The sequence below is a fragment of the Pinus tabuliformis genome, chromosome 2_2 (assembly GCF_031772625.1).
Source record: "Pinus tabuliformis cultivar Carrire ecotype Pingquan chromosome 2_2, CPIR1, whole genome shotgun sequence".
Taxonomy (NCBI): Eukaryota; Viridiplantae; Streptophyta; class Pinopsida; order Pinales; family Pinaceae; genus Pinus; species Pinus tabuliformis.
In genome coordinates, this window is record NC_142300.1 from 370,558,180 (window position 1) to 370,580,293 (window position 22,114).

At 40.8% G+C, this 22,114-nt stretch overlaps 1 pseudogene across 3 annotated transcripts in view; it reads left to right on the forward strand.

The window, feature by feature from the left end:
* LOC149192778 (putative pentatricopeptide repeat-containing protein At3g13770, mitochondrial pseudogene) overlaps window positions 1-9,935 on the forward strand; it is a 37,501-nt pseudogene extending 27,566 nt beyond the window's left edge. Inside the window, exons 2-3 of one of the 3 annotated variants that reach the window (XR_016254385.1) lie at window positions 4,207-4,348; window positions 4,450-4,873. The product of XR_016254385.1 is annotated as a putative pentatricopeptide repeat-containing protein At3g13770, mitochondrial pseudogene, transcript variant X2 (transcript). Of the gene's footprint in view, window positions 1-4,206; window positions 4,349-4,449; window positions 4,874-8,802 lie in introns of those variants that run through there. The other 2 variants (XR_016254386.1, XR_016254384.1) reach the window with 2 other exon arrangements.
* Window positions 9,936-22,114: the final 12,179 nt, after the last annotated feature.

Here is a 22,114-nt window from a genome sequence, read left to right on the forward strand (position 1 = left end):
TTCTACTTCTTTGATTACAATATGTTCCCCTGTAGAAGTGAAGAAAGGTTCTTTTCCTAGGTCAGATTGGATGGATAGTGTGGGAGAGTCTCCTAATTCAGCTGCTGCCCCTTGAATTCCAGGAATCCTAAGGCTGGGAGTGTGAGTTGGAGATGATGGAGGTGTATCTTGTTTATGCCTTGAAGTAGATGGAGTTGTAAAAATCGAACTCTTGGCCCTAGTTATAAACCTTCCCCTAGAATCTCTTGCTCTATGCATGTCATTTTTTATTTTTTATCTTCAAGTCGGGCTAATAATTCTCTTTCTAATCTTCCAGATCACACTAAGTGCAAGAAGAGAGCGTACTCAAGAAATTATTGAACCAATAACTCTCTTTTCTGATCCTCCAGATCACATTAGGTGCAAGAGGAGAGCATACTTTGAGAAGTTATCAATTTTCCTTTCTTTGAATATATTTTTTTTTTAAGAAATTGGCTACCTAGTTACACTTCCCCGGCAACGGCGCCAAAATGTTTGGTCAATTTAGAATGTCCTAAATTGCTATATTAATTGTCAATCCGGGAGTCGTAAACTGTTGAAGTATGGTGCACTATATGTGCAAGATAACCTATTTCTTACGTTTTGTCGTTTTTGATTTTTTCTATTTGTTTTGGGGTTTTTATCTTCGTTTATCTCCTAATGTGAAATGGAAATTCTAAAAGACAAGTATGGATATAAATTTTCAAGGCAATTATGTCATTTATAATGATTTCCAAAACTTCAAACTTCAGAAGGCCTTAGAACATGCAATGATGAAATTAATTCCTAAAAGGAAATAAAAATGTACCACTATTCTAATCAAACAAACAGTGAACTATTGATCATGAAACCATTATCCCTGCCACTTTCTAAATACAAGAGAAATGAATTAAGCTACTGTACTCAAAGAAATCCAAAAATTGCAAGTAAAGTAAAATTAAAATCAAATTACATCAATTCATATTCTGATCCCTCGCCAGTTAGTCTCGCTATGGCTTTCGGAAGTAATCATAAACAACTTGAGCAATCTGATATCTATTTGCAGAAAAGTAAACTTAAAATCAAATCACATCAATTCATAGTCTGACCCCTCGCCAGTTAGTCTCACTATGGCTTTCGGAGGTAATCATCAACAACTTGAGCAATCTGATATCTAATTTGCAGAAAAATAAAACTAATATCAAATTACACACTCATACTTCAATCCCTCACCATTAGTCTCGCTATGGCTTTCGGAGGTAACTGACAATGATATGAGTAATTTAATATCTAAGCTAACTAATAAAGCCAATGAACAGAACTGAAATAAACAAAACAGAGCTGGAATTAAAAGCTAAGAAAAATAAGTCAGCAGAAAGACAAGACTGATTCCATGTCATTAGTCATTGTGAAAACTATATGCAAATGCCTGGGCTGCCTACTGTAATCTGGAACAAATACACTGATCAACGTTAACAGCAATGTAAAGCATGTAAAATTATGGACAAAAATGAAACGTTAGTACCATAGGAAATGCAATATATATAAGTGAATAACTATGGCATGATAAACATAAAGAAACACAACGTGAAATTGTATAGCAATAAACAAAACCTCAGCGTGTGCAGGGGCCCTCTGCACAACCTCGGGCAACAGCTATCAACCACGAATTATGCTCAGAAACAGAGTCTTCTCATATATTCAGAACGCAATCATAACAACGAAACAATGTCACGACACAGTGGGCTCGTTAACAGTCAACAATACATTCAAAAGACTAACTATTATGCGTATGGAAACACATTATTTATAACATAAGGCTACATAACTGATTTCCTAAAAATTGCGTTGACAAAGGACACGTGAACGACAACGTCCATGGATCTAGCATCATGGCTGCCGTGATGATTAAATCTATTGAGGGTGGCTGTTGGATTCGCCTTATGGAGCAGTCCACAGGTGTCGATATGTCCCCAGAGATCTAGGAACGGCCACGAAAGTCTTCACATGTTTGAAAACAGAGTCCTGTTGCTGTAGGACTCCTATATTTGACCACCGCTTGACCACCTTTGACCACGGCCTTCTTTGATGAATTCGACTGAGCCAATGGGACTCGGTCCATGTTCACGTCATTTTCAACTTGCCCATGTGGCTCGATTTGCCTGAAGACACCTGCAATGTAGAATTTAACAAAAAGGCTGTGGCAAGTTGAACTGGTTGCGGAAAGTGACAAGATTCCGCAGCTTATGAGCAAAAATATAGTTCAAACAACAAACACAAAACATAGTTAGAAAACCACTTTATGTGCTCTTTTAAACTCAATATGCAATGATGTTGATAGCTTATGAGGTCTAGGTGGATGGAGAGAGTTTAGGAAAATGTGTGGGAAAAGTGTGGTTTCGGGGCTCAACACCAAGAAAATTGGATCATTTGTGGGAATTTGGTGAACTTGATGGGGGGATTGACAGATCAAATTTGACTGTGGGCAGCATATGACAGGGGGTGAATACCGATTAAAGTTCCACCTTGCACAAACTTATGGACATGAAGTAGGGCTTTGCACAAATACAAATTCAGAAATCATCCATAGAGCCCTCGAATCATTGGAAGAAATAGAGACAACCAAACTGACCAAGGCAACTCTGAAGAGTCAAATGGTAGGGGGTGGAGTGGTGGGACTGGGAGGTGAACGTGAGAGTAGTATTGGTTCTTCTTTAGCATCAATGTCTACAGTCAACCCCACAACGGCCTCATCATTTTTTGTTCCTAGAACCACACCTAGTGCACAACCATCTATCACGTCAGCTCTTAAAAAAAGGGAGAAGGAAGAAGTTGACAAGCTATTGGGCAAGTGTCTTCTTTGGAATGATGTTCTTTTCAACATTGCTAGGAACAATCCATTTTTACAACCCGCTATTGATGCTATTGCTATTGTTGGACTAGGGTACAACGCCCCTTCCTATGATGACTTTAGAGGGCGTATTCTTCAGAATGAAAATGCTGAATGCACAAAGAGATTGGAAGGGTTTAGGGGCTCATGGGCATAGATAGGATGCACTGTGATGTCAGATGGTTACACTGATCAAAAGGATAGAACCCTTATTAACTTCTTGGTTAATTGTCCCAAGGGGGTAATGTTTATGAAATCTGTTGATGCATCTGCACATATCAAAGATGCATGATTATTATGTGATTTGTTGGACATGTTCATTCAAGAAGTGGGTCCACAACATGTTGTCCATGTCATAACGGACAATTCTGCAAATTATGTTGTTGTTGGCAGGTTGCTTATGGAGAGGCATTCTAACTTATTTTGGAGACTTTGTGCTGCACATTACATTGACTTAATGTTGGAGGACATAGAAAAAATTCATTTTGTTAAGAATATTGTTGAATCATCTAAAAGCATTACAAAATTTATATATAATCATGCATTTGTGCTTCATTTGATGAGAACATTCACCAACAACAAAGAGTTGGTGTGCCTTGCCATTACACGGTTTGCCACTAGTTTCATATCTCTTCAATCCTTCTTGAATTCTATGTGGGATGTGAAGAGAATATTTCTTTTGGAGGAGTGGCATGCTTTGTCATATAACTGCAAACCAAAGGGAGAGGCCATATGCAGGCTAGTTTCATACCAGGAAAGCTTCTGGGCAGGAGTGCAGGAGGTGTGTAGCATTACTGAACCTTTGGTAAAGGTTCTTCGATTAGTTGATGGAGACAAACCGTAATGGGCTACTTGTATGAGGCCATGGATAGGGCCAAAGAATCCATTTGCAGCTATTAGGATGATAAGGAGGATGAGGGGTTAGAGAAACAACAACTCATATGGGAAGTGGTTGATGAGCGATGGAACAACACACTCCATTGTATGATTCATGCTGCAGGGATCTACCTGAACCCCACATTTTTTTACTCTTATGGTTTCATATTTGATGTTGAGGTCATGGATGGATTCTTCACCTGTGTTCAGAAGATGGTGCCATCTCCAGCAGAACGTGTAGAAATCTCCAAAGAAATGGAGATATACAGGATGGTAGGTGGCACATTTAGCTTTGACATGGCTATCCATGATAGGAAAACCAAAATGCCAGGTAAGTTTTAGTTTGTTTCAATTTTCAAGTTTCATTGTCTCTTTAAAGTTCATACTTTGCTTCAATTTTCAAATTTCAAATTTTTTTCTTATGTTTCTCCTATTTGTTGTAGTTGTGTGATGGAGAAGCTATGGTGGTAGAGTACCCAATCTCCAAAGGCTTACCATTCGAGTGCTTAGCGAAATGTGTAACTCCTTTGGATGCGAGCGCAACTCGAGTGTGTTTGAAAAAATATACACCAAGAAGCGCAATAGGTTAAAAATTGTCCAATTAATTTTTTGAATTCATTAAATAATAAAAAATATAATTTATTATTTTTATAATTATTAATTTATAATTTGTGACCCTTGTACAGGTTGGAGTCCTAGCGCTTTAACGACATGGTCTATGTCTACTACAATCTCCAATTGTGGGTGAGACAAGTTGAGAGGATCCTTGACGTGGAGGCCATCTCATTGGATGTGATTGACACCACTTTTGCATGGAGGGTTGAGGCTGAGAGGCCTATCATGGAATCAACCCTTGATTGGTTAGAGGAGGTAGTGGAGGGGGTAGCAGCTGCAGAGGAGGAGGAGGAGGAGGAGGAGGTGACACCACCTACCATGGCCACCAGTAGAGGACGTGGTCTACCTCCTATGGCTCCTAGTTCTTCAGCTTCTAGAGGACATCAAAGTCCAATGCTAGATCTAGAGGGAAAGTTGTTACATTTTCTCGCAAGAGGGGTAGAGGAAATCATTAGTTAGTTGGTTTATTTCATTGTATATGACAGTTGACTCATGATATGAGATACATTATTATATTTTTTGTTGATATTTTGAGGTTAAGTCAGGACTCAAAATTCAGGACATAATTCAACTGCTATGTGCGATGTAACACTAGACATATTATGATATTACACATCTTATATATTAGTTCTCTTTTCATATTTATGTGTCGATGCATTTATTTTATATTATGGATACTTTAGAAATAGATACTAAAAAAATGAAAAAAAAAGGAATTTCTTTTGTATTTTTTTTTAATTTCGCCGATTTTTTCCCGGTTTTTACCAATTTTATCCCCATTTTTACGATTTTTTCCAATTTTGGACCCTTGCTGATTTAATCCTGATCGCAATTATCGCAAGAGTGGTATGCAGTGCTTGCATTATGCTAAGCTCATGTGTGATTCACAACAGTGCAAATTCTTCTAGTTGCTTATCACGCCTCAATAAGCTGCAAAATAAAGGGAATTAATACTCAATATATATGTCGTATAAATATTAAATATGATAGGCCATGAATGTTGAATATCCACGACCTTGGGTCTAGGTTAGAGTCTTAAAATCACTGACGCTACCAAACCAAGAATCTCAACTATAAACTACTTTGCATAGCGGAAATGTAAAGTAGTAAATCACATATACACAAGTATACACGATTTTTAACAAATATTGTACAATAATGTACAACCCAATCTTCTTTATATTAAACCAATCTGAATAATACAGCAGTCTATGGTATACAAGATACAATGACAAACTTTGCTGCAACTTCTATGTGATACCTTGTTCTGCTGGTCCTTTGCTTCCATACTACTCACTAGTAGTGCCTTAGTCCGCCAAGGCCACTACACATCGAGACTCCAGGAGCTCTACCACTTAACACTGCTGCATGTACACGGGCTCATAAATCTGCTCTCTAGGTTGGCCAATTCCCGAGCTCCAATCTGCCTTCTAGTAGCCTCTTTCGTCCATCAAAGAGCTACTCATAAGGCTGCAAACTTCACCCAATCTTCAACTATCTTCGTCACTTCAAGACTGCTAGTCTAGGGCTACTTTGGACATCCACATGCTGCCCTCCAACAGTCCAAAGATGCCCAATACTACACTGTCAGTTCTGCTCCTAAGATGGACACTTCACCACCACGGAAAGTCCTCCACATGGCACCAACAGGCTGCAATAACTCTGATCCAAACTGGTCAACTTCTTTGACCCAACAAACATCAAACGCTGCTCCAATAAACATGCATCAGTTCACTGTTTTAGGGCACTCAGTTTGCTGCACTGCTGGACCAGTTAGGGCACTCCAACAGCAGTCCTAACAGTCTTCAAATATGGCCAGAATAGCCCTCCTTTTACTGCGGCTGCTCTTCTAAGAGGGGAGGAGAGCCTTGGCTGCAATGCTGGGCTGTTCCAACCCCATTCAACCCTTTGGCCTCCTCTTTTCCATTGTGGCTTGCTACAGCAAGCTGCCTCTTGACTGCGGCAGCTCTTCCAAGGGCTATTCCTCCACTAAAACAGTCCCCCTGCCCCTCGGCCTCCAAGATCAGGGCTGCGGCCCTCTAGACAGCTCCTCGGCCTCCTTATACAGCCTCCCAATCCTTCGCTGTCCTCTCCTTGGCTTGCTGCGGCTAGGCAGAGAAATCCGAACCCTTATCCTTGAGTTTGTTGCACAAGATGGATGTCTAAATGCTCCTCCTTCACCCTCTATTTATACACAAATGAGGGGCTCCACGAATCTAAGAAGTGACATGTCTCTTGGACAATTTTACTTCAAACCTACATGACTTGAATACCAAATAATATTTGTCAAATTCAAAAATTCATTTCTCCACTTCTACAACTCGGAATTCGATGACTCTCGAAGCGTTAGATTCGTCTTTCTGCCCTCTATCGTCTCATGCCATCACATGTAAAAATCAAAATGTGCTCCCGGAAATGCCCAAAACACATTTTGGTGCAAAACCCCATACTTGGGTTCCAAGCCCACAAGTTACCCTTGTGGCGCTTTGCCCTCCAAACCCTGAACCCTAGGGCTTGGAGTACCTCCCAAGCTACACAAATCAACAATGAAGTGTTTCCATTTTTCATGTGTGTACTGTATCATGCCTCTTTCACTTTCTAATATTTTCAATATACACGAGCTTAAAGTTTCGAAGGAAAATACTACCAAGTCAAAAAACTTTCACAGTTCTATTTTTATTATGACTGAATCACTGTTTTTGCAAAAGATTTTCAATCAATCAGTATATAGGTTTTCCTGCTGTACCATTCAGTAGCAAAAATTATTATCCATTACAAGCCTGGCATTGTGCTTGCTGGACAACCTTTCTGAATATCTCCTTGAGCACCAGAGTCCATACTCCCTTCTTGTCCGGTTGTTAGTCACATTGATGATTAATCCATTTGATATTCATAGATTTCTTCATTTGGTGCGTCTTGTACAGTGCCTTTTCAAGGTTGTCTTTCTCCAAGTTGCGATCACATTGCTTCTTGGAAGTCAATCTTTGTAAAACATAACTTGGATGTATTTGACTAGATTCCATTTACAATGATTTGAGTGTTCAATCTGCAGTATTATTGGTCTTGGGAAATCCAACTTGGAGAATCCTTCTTTGGAGATACATTTGTTCAACACAAGTTCTTGTTGTTGACTATAATACACCATTTTTTGGTTTGACAATCTAATTGGTTAAGATATCAATCTGAAGAATCCAAATGTCAATATGCAAATCATTAAAACTTCTGTTTGAGTTTGCGCCAATTACTTGAATAACTTGATATTCTGTTAACCTCTGATTCCCGAAGGATTAAAATTTAAATTTTAAATACTCTTTTATTTCAGCTCTTAGTCAATTTCAATCAATTACTTGAACTTAATACAGGAAAAAAAACCATTCCATGTTACCTAGTTTAGCAAGAGAACGGATATAATTGCTTATTTTGGCAGCAACCAAATTTAGAAGGACCATACATAAAATTGAGACGTGAAATTGAGAAGAAGGGGAAAATTTATATTTCCTCAAAATTTTTAGAAGCATATATGCATTACTGTATGCCCAACAGATAGCACTGAGAGTTGTGAGTTAATAGTTTCTAGTAGATGTATAGCACCTTCAGGATGAAAATTCTGTTTGGAGCTGACTTCCTAAAACAGCCTATTGCATCTAGAGACTTTTCAATTGAACTGTACCCTCCTCAACTTGCATTTGACCAAGATATTCTGCAGGAAGTTCAATCTACTACATAGAACCCTCCAATACCACTATATGCTCTCAGTTACACAGTTGGCAAAGCATGCCTTGTCTCTAATGTAGTCTTCTATCAAACTCTGCAACGCACTTCTTGTGAACCAAGAAATGCAAGAGGATAATTCAATGGTTGGACTGAGGTGAAACGTCAAAGATATCTCTTAAGCTCATGGGATTATAAAATATTAACACTGTTCGGTGGTGTAACAAACTCAGTGATAAATTGATAATCCAAGCTCAGTCAATAAAAAACATCTTGGAATGACTATTTTGAACTTACATCACAGTTGAAGTCATAAGTCAATGCTGATAATTCTGTTATACTAATGAATTTGCATTTCAACATTCTTGAATTGGGAGAGTTTGAATTAAGAAGAAACTGCAATACATGAACTGAGTGCGTTTTCTGGCATCTGCCTTTTGATGGGGTCTCTTCTTTTTTCCTCTTGCATCATTCAGAATTTTCTCTTTTGCAATGTAAGAATCCTTAAGGTGGTCCCTATGGATATTGATGTATATGACCTTGTGTTGGCAGCATTCATTTAATCGTTCATCTCCTTCATATAGAGTCAAAATAGAATGTAGTGTCCTATCCTGTCTTTCTTGTTGAGTATGAGGTTTTACTTGCTGCTTGTAATCACTGGAGTTACAATTTTGGTATGTTGTTGACTCATGGCATTCTTCTGCATGGTACAGGGACATGGTAGGATGCTGATTGACTATGAGACCAAATTCTGGAGCTTAAAACTGTAATTGTGCATTTCATCTGCATTCCTGGTTCTTCTACAAATACATATTCTGCATCTGGAGCATTGCTGGTTGTTAAGTGTATTCAAGAAAGCATCTTTTCTTTTTGAATACTTATAAGAGTGGCCAGTTATATATGAATACACACAAAATTGTTTAATTAAAATCCTTCAAGAGGCAGTGGCAGACCTAAAATAATTGCATTATCAAGTAATGTAATAGCTTCTCAAAGGGTGTAGCATCCAACCAGTGATCTAGACAGATTTGCTATGTGCGTCTGTTGAATCTTGGGCCTCAGTTGTCCACCATCAATGTTCAATCAAGCAGTTGGAGACTTGAGGGTAGCATTAAGCTGAAACAGCTGAAAGATTTTGGCTAAAACTTTCCAGGTTCAAATATTCTACCAGATACCATGCAAACCCTTTACCCAATGAACCATGATTATACAGGTTATACGGACATGCCAACTCCAGGAAACATGCTACTTATAAATCTATTAACAGGAACTCCATTGGAAAATAACCATTTGGCTAGTAGTGGGCAACCACAGCAACATTCCACTGGAATCCCATTTCTTCTGTCCCACATCCACAATGGTATCCCATGGCATCAGCAGAAAGTTCAGGTGGACTGTGGAACACAAAAGGATGTTACTTCAACTTACTCTCATCTAGGCTTGGAAATCATGGTCAGAATGTGGGAAATGAGCTTACATTGATGCAGAGTATAGATCTCACTCCCAATAATAGTCAGTGCCTTTTTGGGCTGCTAAATCTTTTTTCTAAGTGGGCCATTAATGCAGTGTTACATAGGGATGCACTCCCCCACCTATTCTTCCCATGTTTCTGGGACAGGGAAACTCAGTGGGAGACATTTTCCCCACGTCCCTCTTTTGGGGAAACTATTTTGGGTTGGGGGGCACATTTCCCAAGAAATGAGGGACTTCTTCCCTCTGTGGGTGACTCTTGGGCATCCCCCCACAATTTTTGGCCAATGGCCTTAGAAAAAGTCAATTAAAAAAATGAAAAAAAAAACCGAACCCTAAAGCAAATGTGATATCTGGTTCATGCTTTCATTGTTCATGTTTGTGACTTGTTCTCGTTTCTCAAATATTTTTTATTTTTTATTTTTTATCTCCACATATCCCTGGATGCATTTCCCATTCCCATGCCACCCATCCTAGAAACTTTGTGGAACAGTGCATTAATCTGTTTCTGAGATTTCCCAGATGGGTATGAAGCATATTACCATGTCTTCCATCCCCTAGAGCAACAATTGAGAATGTTTCCAAACGGAATGGTTTTGTAATTACAAGGTTTTGCAGCACATGGACAAGGGCTTTCTCTTAGTCTCTCCCATTAGCAGCTTTCTAGTATGCAATTATCTTTTTTTTTCAAATCACCCTACAGACTCAGGAGTGAATTGCCCCAGTGTTTCTGATGCAACTTCATAAAAAAAACATGAATAGGGGTGATAGAATTACTAGTAAACTGTCAGGAAGTCTCAATTCTCTTTGGGCTTCGTCAAGGGATGGGATGCTAGGAACTAAATTTCTACGTACTGTGAATGGTGCTGAGTATAACAAACAGATGCACTATGGTTTCAATGTAATTGGAGCAGCATAGATCCCAAAGAGTTGAACAGGTTCCAAATATTATAACGCAGCCCAGGAATTACTTGATGAAGTTGTCCATGTTGCAAAAGGTATCAAGCCTGATTTGGTCAACCATCAAAAATCCCAAACGTGGTTTGGTATAATAGCTGACTAATAAAATATGGCTTATGCAACCAATGTTTAAAGTCAGAATCAGACTTGGTGTTGGCCAGGGATTAGATAGGACATGGATCAGAGTTGGCTTATGACCTGGTTTACTAAAAGATACATGAAGTATGAAAATTTTAGTAAATTCATCAATACATCAATGTAAATCATAACTGTTAGAGACCAAATATGCAGAGTCTGTTTATGTAGCCGAGGGTGAATATAGCCAAATGGCACTGAGTGAATTACATATGTGAAACAAAAGACATAAACAGTGAGGCTCTAAGTGACAAGAATCTGGTTAAGAGCTACTCCAAGGTTGTAAATGGGATGTGGCCTCTATATTAGGATGCCAAATCCACTGCAAACAGTTTACAAAGAATGCCAAACATGCTCCAAGGTCACTGCGAATCGCAGCTCTTCAATGCAGCCACAATCTCCAAATAGTCAATGAGAGAGATGTGGAGGCAATTGGGGATCAAAGTCGTGGGGAGTAGGGTGTGGGTTGTGCACCACTGATTGTAACTAAAGCTAGTACAAATGACCAAGCAGCATCTTCAATAATAGGACCTTCAATTCTGCAGAAGCAATGAAAAATGAACATGCTTTTGGACTCATATTGGCTGACAGACAGGAACTTCAGGTGAAAAAGTGTTAATTTTAGATAACAATGGTATGTTCTATGCTTAGCACAATTTACTTCAATGTTCTTTAGCAGCCCAATAACAATATCCAATTATTTCTAGTAACAATCACATCACATTGACAGTAAATGCAGATAGAACATAAAAACAAATACAGAAGACAAGCCAAGACAAGAGGACACCAGATATAGCAGAGGCCAGGGAAAAACCCCAATGTGGGGAAAACCCTTTGATCAAATCTTCTTCTTATTATTCAATAGTTCAGCAAAGAGAGAGAGTACAAAAGTCAAATAGACTAGCCCAATACAAAGTCAAATCAGCCCTGTCAAATTCTGCAGTCAACTGCAGTCAAACTTCAGTCCTAATCAGAAAGTCAACGATGGTCAAAACAGCATAAATTCTTTCTTGAAGCAGCTTGGTCTTCCTATGTCAAACTCGGCCTGAACAAGTGGATAAATTCAGCCCAAAACAGCTCAGTCAAACTCGGTCAAAGGAGAGAGAAGACTGCTGTAATTTTCTGCAGTCAAACAACAGTCAAACCTGAAGTCAACGCAGGTCAACCAGCCCAGAATTCCTCAATTTTTGTGCCCAGCAATGCGGCCTGAGAAAATCGAATCTTTGACCCAAAAACTGAAGTCAAACTTAGTTAAATGCCCCTTGGTCAATGCTAGTCAAACCTGCTCCTAAAGTCTGAAATTCGGCCTATAATTTTCTGCCCAAAAAATCTTCCTCCTTGTCACACGTGTGAGAGCAAGAGAGAGGCTGCCCAAGCTGTATGAACCAATCTAATGAAGAGAGAGAAGAATGTGAGTGATGGATGTCCAAATGAGGTATGAGGTCTCTTCTATTTATACACATCGTTGTGGGTGAAGAGACACATCCATTGGGCTTCTTGAGCCTACATGATGAAACCAACCTAAACAATTTGCATATGTGAGGGAATAAATTCAAAATCACACTTTTGCTTGTTCGAATGAGATGATCTTTATATCAATCTTGGACCTCTCGAAAAGAGGAATCCATCATCATCTCCATCAAATGAGTTGTCCCAAGGTGGAATTTGATCCTAGTTTCCAATTTTAACACTCCCTCTCAACTAGGGAGAATTCCACTTGCCAATCCATCTGTCATCATCATGCCATCCTGTCGGCATGTACCATCTTTGTCATCTCTGCTCTGCTGAACCATGAAGTAATAAGGAAGGAGAAATGATCGATGGTGAGTCACAAGACCTTACCACTCTCCACTGACAAAAGTTAGTCCAAAGGTAGAACTTTAAATGATCCCAGATCAAGTTTCTGAACATCATGCATCCTAGTCATAGGGAGTACGACAGTATACGATGTGTCCATCGGTAGTGCTATGGTCCCTAACCACTTTTCCCAACTCATTGGCCAGATGAGAGGTACTTCCCTTGAGTCTCGGGCTCCATGGGTAGGATGTATGCTGGGGCATCGGTAGGAGAAGTTGAACCACTCATCTTGCTCATATGCCATAGGAGAAGGTGAACCACTCATCCTATGCATATGTCAATCGTAGGGGAAGGTGGACCACTCACCCTACATACATGTGTCTGTAATCGTAGGGGAAGGTGAACCACTCGCCCTACACACATGTCGACCATCATGGGGTATCATAGGGGAAGGTGAACGACTCACCTTGTACATACTACATAGCACACCACTAGGGGAAGGTGAAAAACTCACCCTATGGTTGCTCATAGCTCCAAGAAGTACCCCAAGCCCCTAGGAGCTCCCAGAGCTTAGTGTCCAACTCATACGGGACCCTCATAGGAGGGTCTTTCCACGACTCCAAGTCTCTCACGGAAGGCTAAGAATTTGACCTTCCCTAAGGGCTTCGTGAGAATGTCTGCGACCTGCTCATTCGTCTTGATGTGTTGGAGCCTTATTGCTCCCCATTGTACCATATCCCAGATAAAGTGGTACTTGATATCAATGTGCTTGGAGCGATCGTGGAACATGGGATTCTCTGAAAGGCGAATCCCACTCTGGTTGTCGCAGAAGATCATGGTGGTATCCAGTGCATGCTCAAATAGCTCACTAAAGAGCTTCCTCAACCAAACAACTTCACAACGGGCCATACTAGTAGCAATGTATTCGGCCTTGGTGATGCTTAAAGCAACCAATTTCTGCTTCCTGCTCATCCAAGATATTAAATCAAACCCCAAAGAGAAGAAACACCCAGACGTGTTCTTACGATCCACCACAATGCTGGCCCAGTCAGCATCAGTGTATCCATGTAGCCTCAAATTCCCGACAGTGTATCTCCAACCATAGTTGATTGTGCCACAGAGATATCTCAAGAGATTCTTGGTAGCAATCCAATGTATGTGACGAGGCTCGACCATAAATTGACTCAATGTATTCACAACGAAACATGTGTTGGGATGAGAGTTTACCAAGAACATTAAGGCCCCCACAAGTTGTCGATACTCGGAAGGATTTGCCAATGCGGGCCTAGCAACACTTCCACGTAGCTTTTTAAAGTTGAGTTCCATCGTGTTGAAAAATGTGTAACTAGGTTTGGTCTTCATAAGTATGAAATGTACTCTTGTAAATAATAAAATGAAAAGAAATTATTATTATTATTGGAGCATGGGTTTCATGCTCAAGTTCTTTTATTTTATAGGTCAAGCACCCATTGAGTGCTTCTAGGGTTTGTCCTAGGTTTAAGAGTCATTGTCATATATTGAAGACCCTATGGGCACATTGTATCTTGTAAAGAAAAAAATATTTTGTTTTTAAAGTGTCGAAATATCTCCAAGATCAAGTTGGCCTAAGGAGCTGTCAAGTCGGCCTACATGAAGAGTCACATACACCCTTAGAAGAGCCTATATATAGAGAGGAACTCGTCCTCCATTAGAGACACTTGCTCATCTCATTTTCTATGCAAAGAAGAGGACGAAGGAAGGTCGAAGAAATAGGAACGAAAAGGAAGTCGAAGTGCTTGGGCTAGTTCTCTCTCTCTCTCTTGTGAAAGTCGAAGCTAGGGTTTCTGCGCTGGGACTATTTCTGGATTCAATCTTGGAGGAAGAAGAGAAGGGAAGGCAAGCGAAGGTCTCTTAGGGTATCTCATTAGCCCTAAGACTCAAGGAAAGGCAAGCGAAGGGAAGAAAAGGCTATTCGAGGGAGATTGAAGTCTCCAAGAGGACCAACAATAATTGCTGGGAGACAGAATTTCGGATCTACAGTGGGAGGTTGAAGTTGGTGTAATAGGAGGCTGGATTGATCTTGATCTTAGAGGGTATTTGTCTGAGTCTCTAGGTCATGGTATTCATCAATTGAAAGATTTATAAGAAGAGAAGAGATTTAAGGGTTTTCCCCTCAAGAGGAGGGGTTTTGGCCCTGGCTTGTAGCCTATATACTGTGTCATTGTTCTTATTGTTTTGGTCATTGTTTGATGTATTTCACACTATAATAATAAGGAACAAAGTTAATAAGGAAAAAGGTAACACAAATAGTTATCAAGTTAAAGAGAATTAACAGTAACACAAATAGTTATCAAGTTAAAGAGAATTAACATACTTACCGCCCTATTGAATTCTCAACAAATCAGAGTAGACACGGACTTACAATCCACCATTCCACATCTCTCAAGCAACTTCACAATGTATTTTCCTTAAATCTCACCTGGATTTTGCCAAACCTTCTGGCCTAGGAAGTAGTGCATCAGACTTAGGTCCTTCATCTCTATCTTGGAAGCCAACTCCCTCTTTCATTGGTAAATGAGAGGGTCTGCACTTGTCAGAAAGAGATCATCCACATAAAGGACCAAAATGAGAGGCCTGTCCTTTTCAACCTTGAAGTATGGGTTCGGGTCCACTTCACTCCTTGTAAAGCCCAACTTCATAAGATAGTTATCAATCCTCTCATACTAAGCACTGGGGGCTTGCTTCAACCCATAGAGGGCTTTCTTCAACCTGCATACACGTGTCTTTCGGTCTAGAACTTCAAAACCCTCAGGTTGATCTACATAGTCTTCCTCCTTAAGTGAGCCATGCAAGAAAACAATTTTGACATCCATTTGGTGGAGGCCCCATCCTTGAGAGGCAGCAAGGGCTATAATCGAACAGATAGTGGTATATCGGGCAACTAGTGCAAATATCTCATCATAGTCCACCCCTTCCTTTTGAGAGAAGCCTCGAGCAACGAACCTGACCTTATATTTTTCAGCACTCCCATCAGCTCCATGTTTGATTTTGTAAAGCCATTTTGAAGTGACCATTGACTTGGCCTTGGGTATATGAACCACATCCTAGACATATTCTTCATGATCGATTCATATTCCTCTTTCATCGCATCCTTCCAAACTTGGTGCTTCATGGCTTCTTCGAACGTACATGGCTCAGATTGAACAATGGTACTCATAGCAGCTAAGTACCCTTGGTACCTGTTCGGCTTCTTGCTTTCACGAAATGTCCCCCTTGGTGCAACATGTCTTTCAGCGTCTTCGAGAGTATCTTTGAGCCACAAAGGTATTTTCCTTGAGGTAGAGGGCTCACCAGGAGGTGGATCAATAGGATCCATCGGGCCTGCAACATCAGGCATTAGATCATCTGTGGGAGATTCATCCTTCTTTCCTGCATCATCATCATTGTCCTTCCTAGGGATAGGAAGATCTCTGACTTTCACAAGGGCAACATCTTCATCGAAGGTGACATCATGACTTATTTTCACTTCTCTTTGACCAGGCACATAGATTCTATATGCCTTTGAAGTTTCACTGTAGCCAACAAAATTTCCTTTCTTCCCATATGCATCTAGCTTGTTTCTTTTCTCTTTTGGCACATGAAAATATATGGGACAACCAAAAATTCTAAAATGAGAAACATTAAGTTTTTTACTGGTGAAAACTTCTTTGGGTGTCTTGAAGTCCAATGCTTGATGTGGGCACCTATTTTGAACATATACAACGATGTTGGCAACTTCTTCTCATAAGAACTTGGGTAGTCCTTGGTCATGAAGCATAACACATGTAGCTTCTATGATTGTTCGATTCTTCTTTTTGGCAACTCCATTTTGCTCAAGAGTATATGCAGTAGTTGTCTCTTTCTTAATGCCAACTTCTCTACAATAGTCATTGAATTCATTTGACTCATATTCAGTTCTATTATTGGTCTTCAATATTTTGATCTTCTTCCTTGTATGATTCTCGACCAAGGCTTTAAAAGAGCGGAACCATTTGAACACTTCGTCCTTCTTCTTCAAGAAATAGATCCATGTTTTGCGAGAGAAGTCATCCACAAAAATTGCATAGTACAAGTATCCTACTAGAGATGTGTTAAAATTGGCAAATAGGGCCAAACTCCATGTGGGTCATCTTATTTATGGCAGTTGATATTTTTCTTGGATCCCTCTCATCGAGAGGTGTAAGATTGATCTAAAGATTATCCGATTCTGATAAGTATTCATGGAGTTATGAATTTATTTGTGTTATAAGACAATTCGTCAAGGTCGGCCAGCAACCAAATAGGCCCTACATGTGCTTAACGTTTAGTATAAAAGGAGATGACTTGATAGTCATTTCTACACACACTTCTATCTTGATTTCTCTCCACTTGTCTTGGGTTTTAGTGAAAGATAAATCTAGGAGTGGAAGCCCTAGATGTTGGAGGAATGAGGCTGCCCTAGCTGTAGTCAAGAAGAAGAAATATGCTGCCCTAATCTAGAGGACGCAGTCATGAAGAGAAGCCTTGATGCTATCAAGAAAGAGCCCTAACCTATAAGCTGGTCTCTACGCAGTCTAGAAGGAGGTCTACAACCCAATACGTTGGTCCCTACTAAAACGCAGTCAAGGAGGACAATACCATGCCTTAGCCACAACATTAGGAGGCTGCCCTAGACAGCGTGGAAGGGCTGTATGGACAACATATTGAGCAGGAGTCTTAGCCACTGTTTGGAGGGTATTTTAGGGGTCCGAAGTGATGGAGAAGGGGCCGAGTTCCCTTGTTGTCATGCCACAACAATAAGGACTATTTGGAAGAGTGCAGGGTTGCCGCAGTCAAGAGGAGACTTGATATAGCAAACCGCAGCAAACAGAGGAAGACCGAAGTTGTTGATGAGGGATAGACTGCCCAGAAAATGCAGTATAGGGTCTCCTCTTTTGGAAGGGTATCCGTAGTAAAAGAGGGCACTTCTGGGCAGATTGAAGGGTTGTTGGAAGTACCCTAACCAATCCAAGATTGCTGCAGTCAAGGACCCTAGAACTGTGAGCTAAAGGAAGTGTTAAGGGTTGCCATATGCCCAGAACAACAGTGTTTTGGGCATGACTGTTAGGTACAACTGTTACAACAGTACAACTAGGACAACTAGGCAATGGTACATACATATTTAGAGCAACGTAAGTATGTTGGGACAGTAGCAATGTTGGGTTGCTGTAAGTATACTGGGATAACAAGCTGTGATGGGACAACAATGATGAGGCAGTGGCACAATGGGACAACAATGACATTGTGCAACAGTGGCACAATGGGAGAGCAATGACATTATGTAGCAGTGGCACAATGGGATAGCAAGCATGGAAAACATGGTGCAACATGGCAAGCATGGATGGCATGGCAAGCATGGTGCAACATGGCAAGCATGGACAACATGGATAGTTGTGGCAAGCACATGAGACATGTTGTATGACAACATGGTTCAACAATGGCACATGGGACAGCAGTGCAGCATAGGGTGCAACATGGTGCAACACGGTGAGGTGCAGCATGATGACGAGATGCAACACAATGATAGGTGAAGGAGTCACCTTGGAGAATCAATTGAAGCAACATGTCTTCAATTGATCTCATGTATCATCTTCTTAGAGATGATCTATGCTCTTATCTAGATAAGTCAAAGTGTCGACTTTTGTTGTAAATGTACTATCTCTCTCTCTCTCTCTCTGCTGAACTATTGAAGAACATATAAGAAGAATTGATCAAGGGTTCCCCACATTGGGGTTTTTCCCTGGCTAGCGCCACATCTTGTCTCTCTCTCTCTCTCTCTACTAAACTATTGAAGAACTTATAAGAAGAATTAATCAAGGGTTTCCCCACATTAGGGTTTTTCCCTGGCTAGCACCACATCTTGTGTCCTCTTGTCTTGGCTTGTTTTCTACGATTTATGTTTATGTTCTATCTGCTGTTTACTTTAATGCTGATGTGATTGCTAATCTGGAAAAGATATTGAGCTAGCTGTGAAAATTGAAATAAATTTCTCTAAGCATAGAACATACTTAAACTTAACATGGTATCAGAGCTGAGGTGAAGACAATGCCCAAGCAAGAGTGAAAGAGCAAGCACCAAAGACAATTGGGAAAGGACAAAAGGATCAATGGATCCCTCATACCTCTTCAAATTCGCCAAGGGTGAAGTCGAACTAGAGAACATTATTAGAATGGCGCAGGAGAAGCTTCTGATGGCCTACCTAAAGACCATTTCATTGGGAAGTCTGGATCTAAGGGTGGACAGATTCCTTGTTTGCAATAAGTTCGACCATTATGCGAAGGAGTGTTCGAATGGCAGGGACACATCTCTTGATGAAGATAACAATCATTCCAAGGACATCTTCAATGATTGAGGGAATGATAGGTAATGCAGGTCATAAAGGAAACGACCGACTCTTCAAGAAAGCAAGGAACCCAAGGTATGAAGAATCAAATGTTGTTTCTGATAAGATAAAGAAGCGTTATCTTGCATTGGCCCTCTCCTTCAGATTCCTTAGGAATCTAGCTTATTGATTGTAGTGCTTCAAGGCACTTCATCAGATAGAAGGGTGATCTCTCTACTTTAGTAGAGATGGAAACAATCATGGGATTATACATGGAGCCGATGCCACCTATCTCGGAAAGGGTGTAGGGAATGTTACCCCTAAATTGAATGAGGGTAACTTGATTTATTTATGAGAATCTCTTTATGTACTTGATCGCAAGAAGAACCTGGTGTCCATTTCGGCAATGGAAGTCAAAGGTTTCAGGGTGGCATTCATCGATGGAAAGGTACGTGTTTGAAAATGAAATTTTCAAAGATGCTCTTACTCATGGATTCAAGGTTGGCAATTTGTATCAAGTTGTAGGAAGTCCATTGGGGACCATGTCAGTTGACACATCTCATCTATAGCACCGAAGATCTACTTTATGGGGCCTTACCCGATGTGAGTCAAATGGTGATAAGGATGCTTGAATTCAAAAAGAGCATGAAGGTACATGTTTGAGATGTACCGAAGGAAAATCTTACAAGGGGACCATTCCCCTCATATAGCACGTCCACAGGTTTGGAACAACCCAAGGGGTTTAAGATTCATGATCGGGAATCTCATGTATGCAGGTGGAAGAAAGCCCTCTATGGCTTGAAGAAAAACACCCCGAGCATAGTATGAGAGGATTAATAGCTGTCTGATGAAGCTAAGATTCACAAGGAGTGAAGCTGATCCAAACCATTGCTTGAAGGTTGTGGATGAGAAACCTCTCATACCGACACCTTCTGAGGACGACCTATTTCTGACAGGTGTAGACCCTCTCATTTGCAGAAGTAAGAGGGAGTTGGATTCCAGATGTGGAATGGTAAACTGCAAGCCCCTGACTACCTCGAGGATCTCAACTTTTAGAAGTTACATGGTAGTGATGATGGACCAGATTTGGAAAATGCCTCTGAGTTTCATAAACTCATTCGCATTGATGTTCTTGGTGAAATTTCGTCCGGACATATGATTTGCAGTTAGTATGATGAGCTCATATATGGTTGAGCCACACTGGATTGGTGCTAAGAATCTTCTGAGATATCTTCAAGGCATAATCTCTCATGGATTGAGATACACTGTCGAAAATATGAAGCTGCATGATTATTGGAATTCTGAGTGTTGGTTCTCTTTGGATTCTGCTTCGATGCCCTAGACGAGCGAGAAGTAGAAGTCGGTTTCTATAAGCACCGCCGAGACCGAATATAGCTATGAGTATGATCTTGTGTGAAGCTGCCTGGTTGTGGAAGCTCTTCAGCATGCTGTTTGTACACATGATGGATACCACCGTAATCCTCTATGTCAACCAGGGGGGGATTCGATTGTTGAGGAATTCCATATTCTATAATTGCTCCAACATATAGACATTAGATACTACCTTATCTGGGAAATGGTATGTGGATGTTGAGGAGGCTCCATCGCATTGAGACCGATGTATAGGTCGCAGACATTCTATCTTAAGCCCCGAGGAAATGTCAAATTTGTGACTTTCCCGAACAACTTGGAGTCACTGAGAGACATTTTGATGAGGGTCCTGCATGATGCATGCATTGAGCTCTAGGAGCTTCGGGGGGCTTGGGTTACTACTGGAGCAACACGCGACGATAGGGTGACTCACCCTCCCCTAATGGTGCACTGTGTACAGGGTGAATGGCTTAGCCTTCCCCTGTGATACCCCGTGGCGACTTAGGGACAGGATGAGTGGTTCTCCTGTCGAGGCATCCTACCCATGCAGTCTGGGACTCATGGGAAGTACCTCTCATTTGGCCAATGAGCAGGGAAATGGGGTTAGGGACCATAGTAGTATTATCGATGGATGCATTGTTGTATCTACCATACTCCCTATGCTAGGCTGACCTCCATTGATTTGGGATCAATGAAATTGATCTGGGATCAGTATGAGTGGTTTGAGACACTCTCTTGTGATATTGATCTGGGATCAATAAAACCGACTTCAGGGCAGTAAGAGTGGTATGACACACTCTCTTCATATGGAACCGACTTTGGGTCAGTGGAGAATGGTATGAGGCATTCTTGATCAATTCTTCTTCTTCATGGTTCAACAAAGTAGAGCAGAGTAGAGCAAAGCAGAGCAGTGTAGGGCACTGATGACAGAGATAGTATAATTGGATAGATGGATCAGCGAATGGAGTTCTCCCTAGTTGAGAGGGAGTGTTAAAATTGGAAACTCGGGCCAAAATCCATGTGGGTCATCTTATTTATGGCAGCTGATATTTTTCTTGGATCCCTCTCATCGAGAGGTGTAGGATTGATCTAAAGATCATCCGATTCTGATAAGTATTCATGGAGTTATGAATTTATTTGTGTTATAAGACAATTCGTCAAGGTCGGCCAACAACCAAATAAACCCCACATGTGCTCAATGTTTTAGTATAAAAGGAGATGACTTGATAGTCATTTCTACACACACTTCTATCTTGATTTCTCTCCACTTGTCTTGGGTTTTAGTGAAAGAGAAATCTAGGAGTGGAAGCCCTAGACGTTGGAGGAATGAGGCTGCCCTAGTTGTAGTCAAGAAGAAGAAATATGCTGCCCTAATCTAGAGGACGCAGTCATGAAGAGAAGCCTTGATGCTATCAAGAAAGAGCCCTAACCTATAAGCTGGTCTCTACGCAGTCTGGAAGGAGGTCTACAACCCAATACGCTGGTCCCTACTAAAACGCAGTCAAGGAGGACAATACCATGCCCTAGCCACAACATTAGGAGGCTGCCCTAGACAGTATGGAAGGGCTGTATGGACAACATATTGAGCAGGAGTCTTAGTTGCTATTTGGAGGGTATTTTAGGGGTCTGAAGTGATGGAGAAGGGGCCGAGTTCCCTTGTTGTCATGCCGCAGCAATAAGGATTGTTTTAGGATTATTTGGAAGAGTGCAGGGTTGCCGCAGTCAAGAGGAGACTTGATATAGCAAACCGCAACAAACAGAGGAAGACCGAAGTTGTTGATGAGGGATAGACTGCCCAGAAAATGCAGTATAGGGTCTCCTCTTTTGGAAGGGCATCCGCAGTAAAGGAGGGCACTTCTGGGCAGATTGAAGGGTTGTTGGAAGTACCCTAACCAATCCAAGATTGCTGCAGTCAAGGACCCTAGAACTGTGAG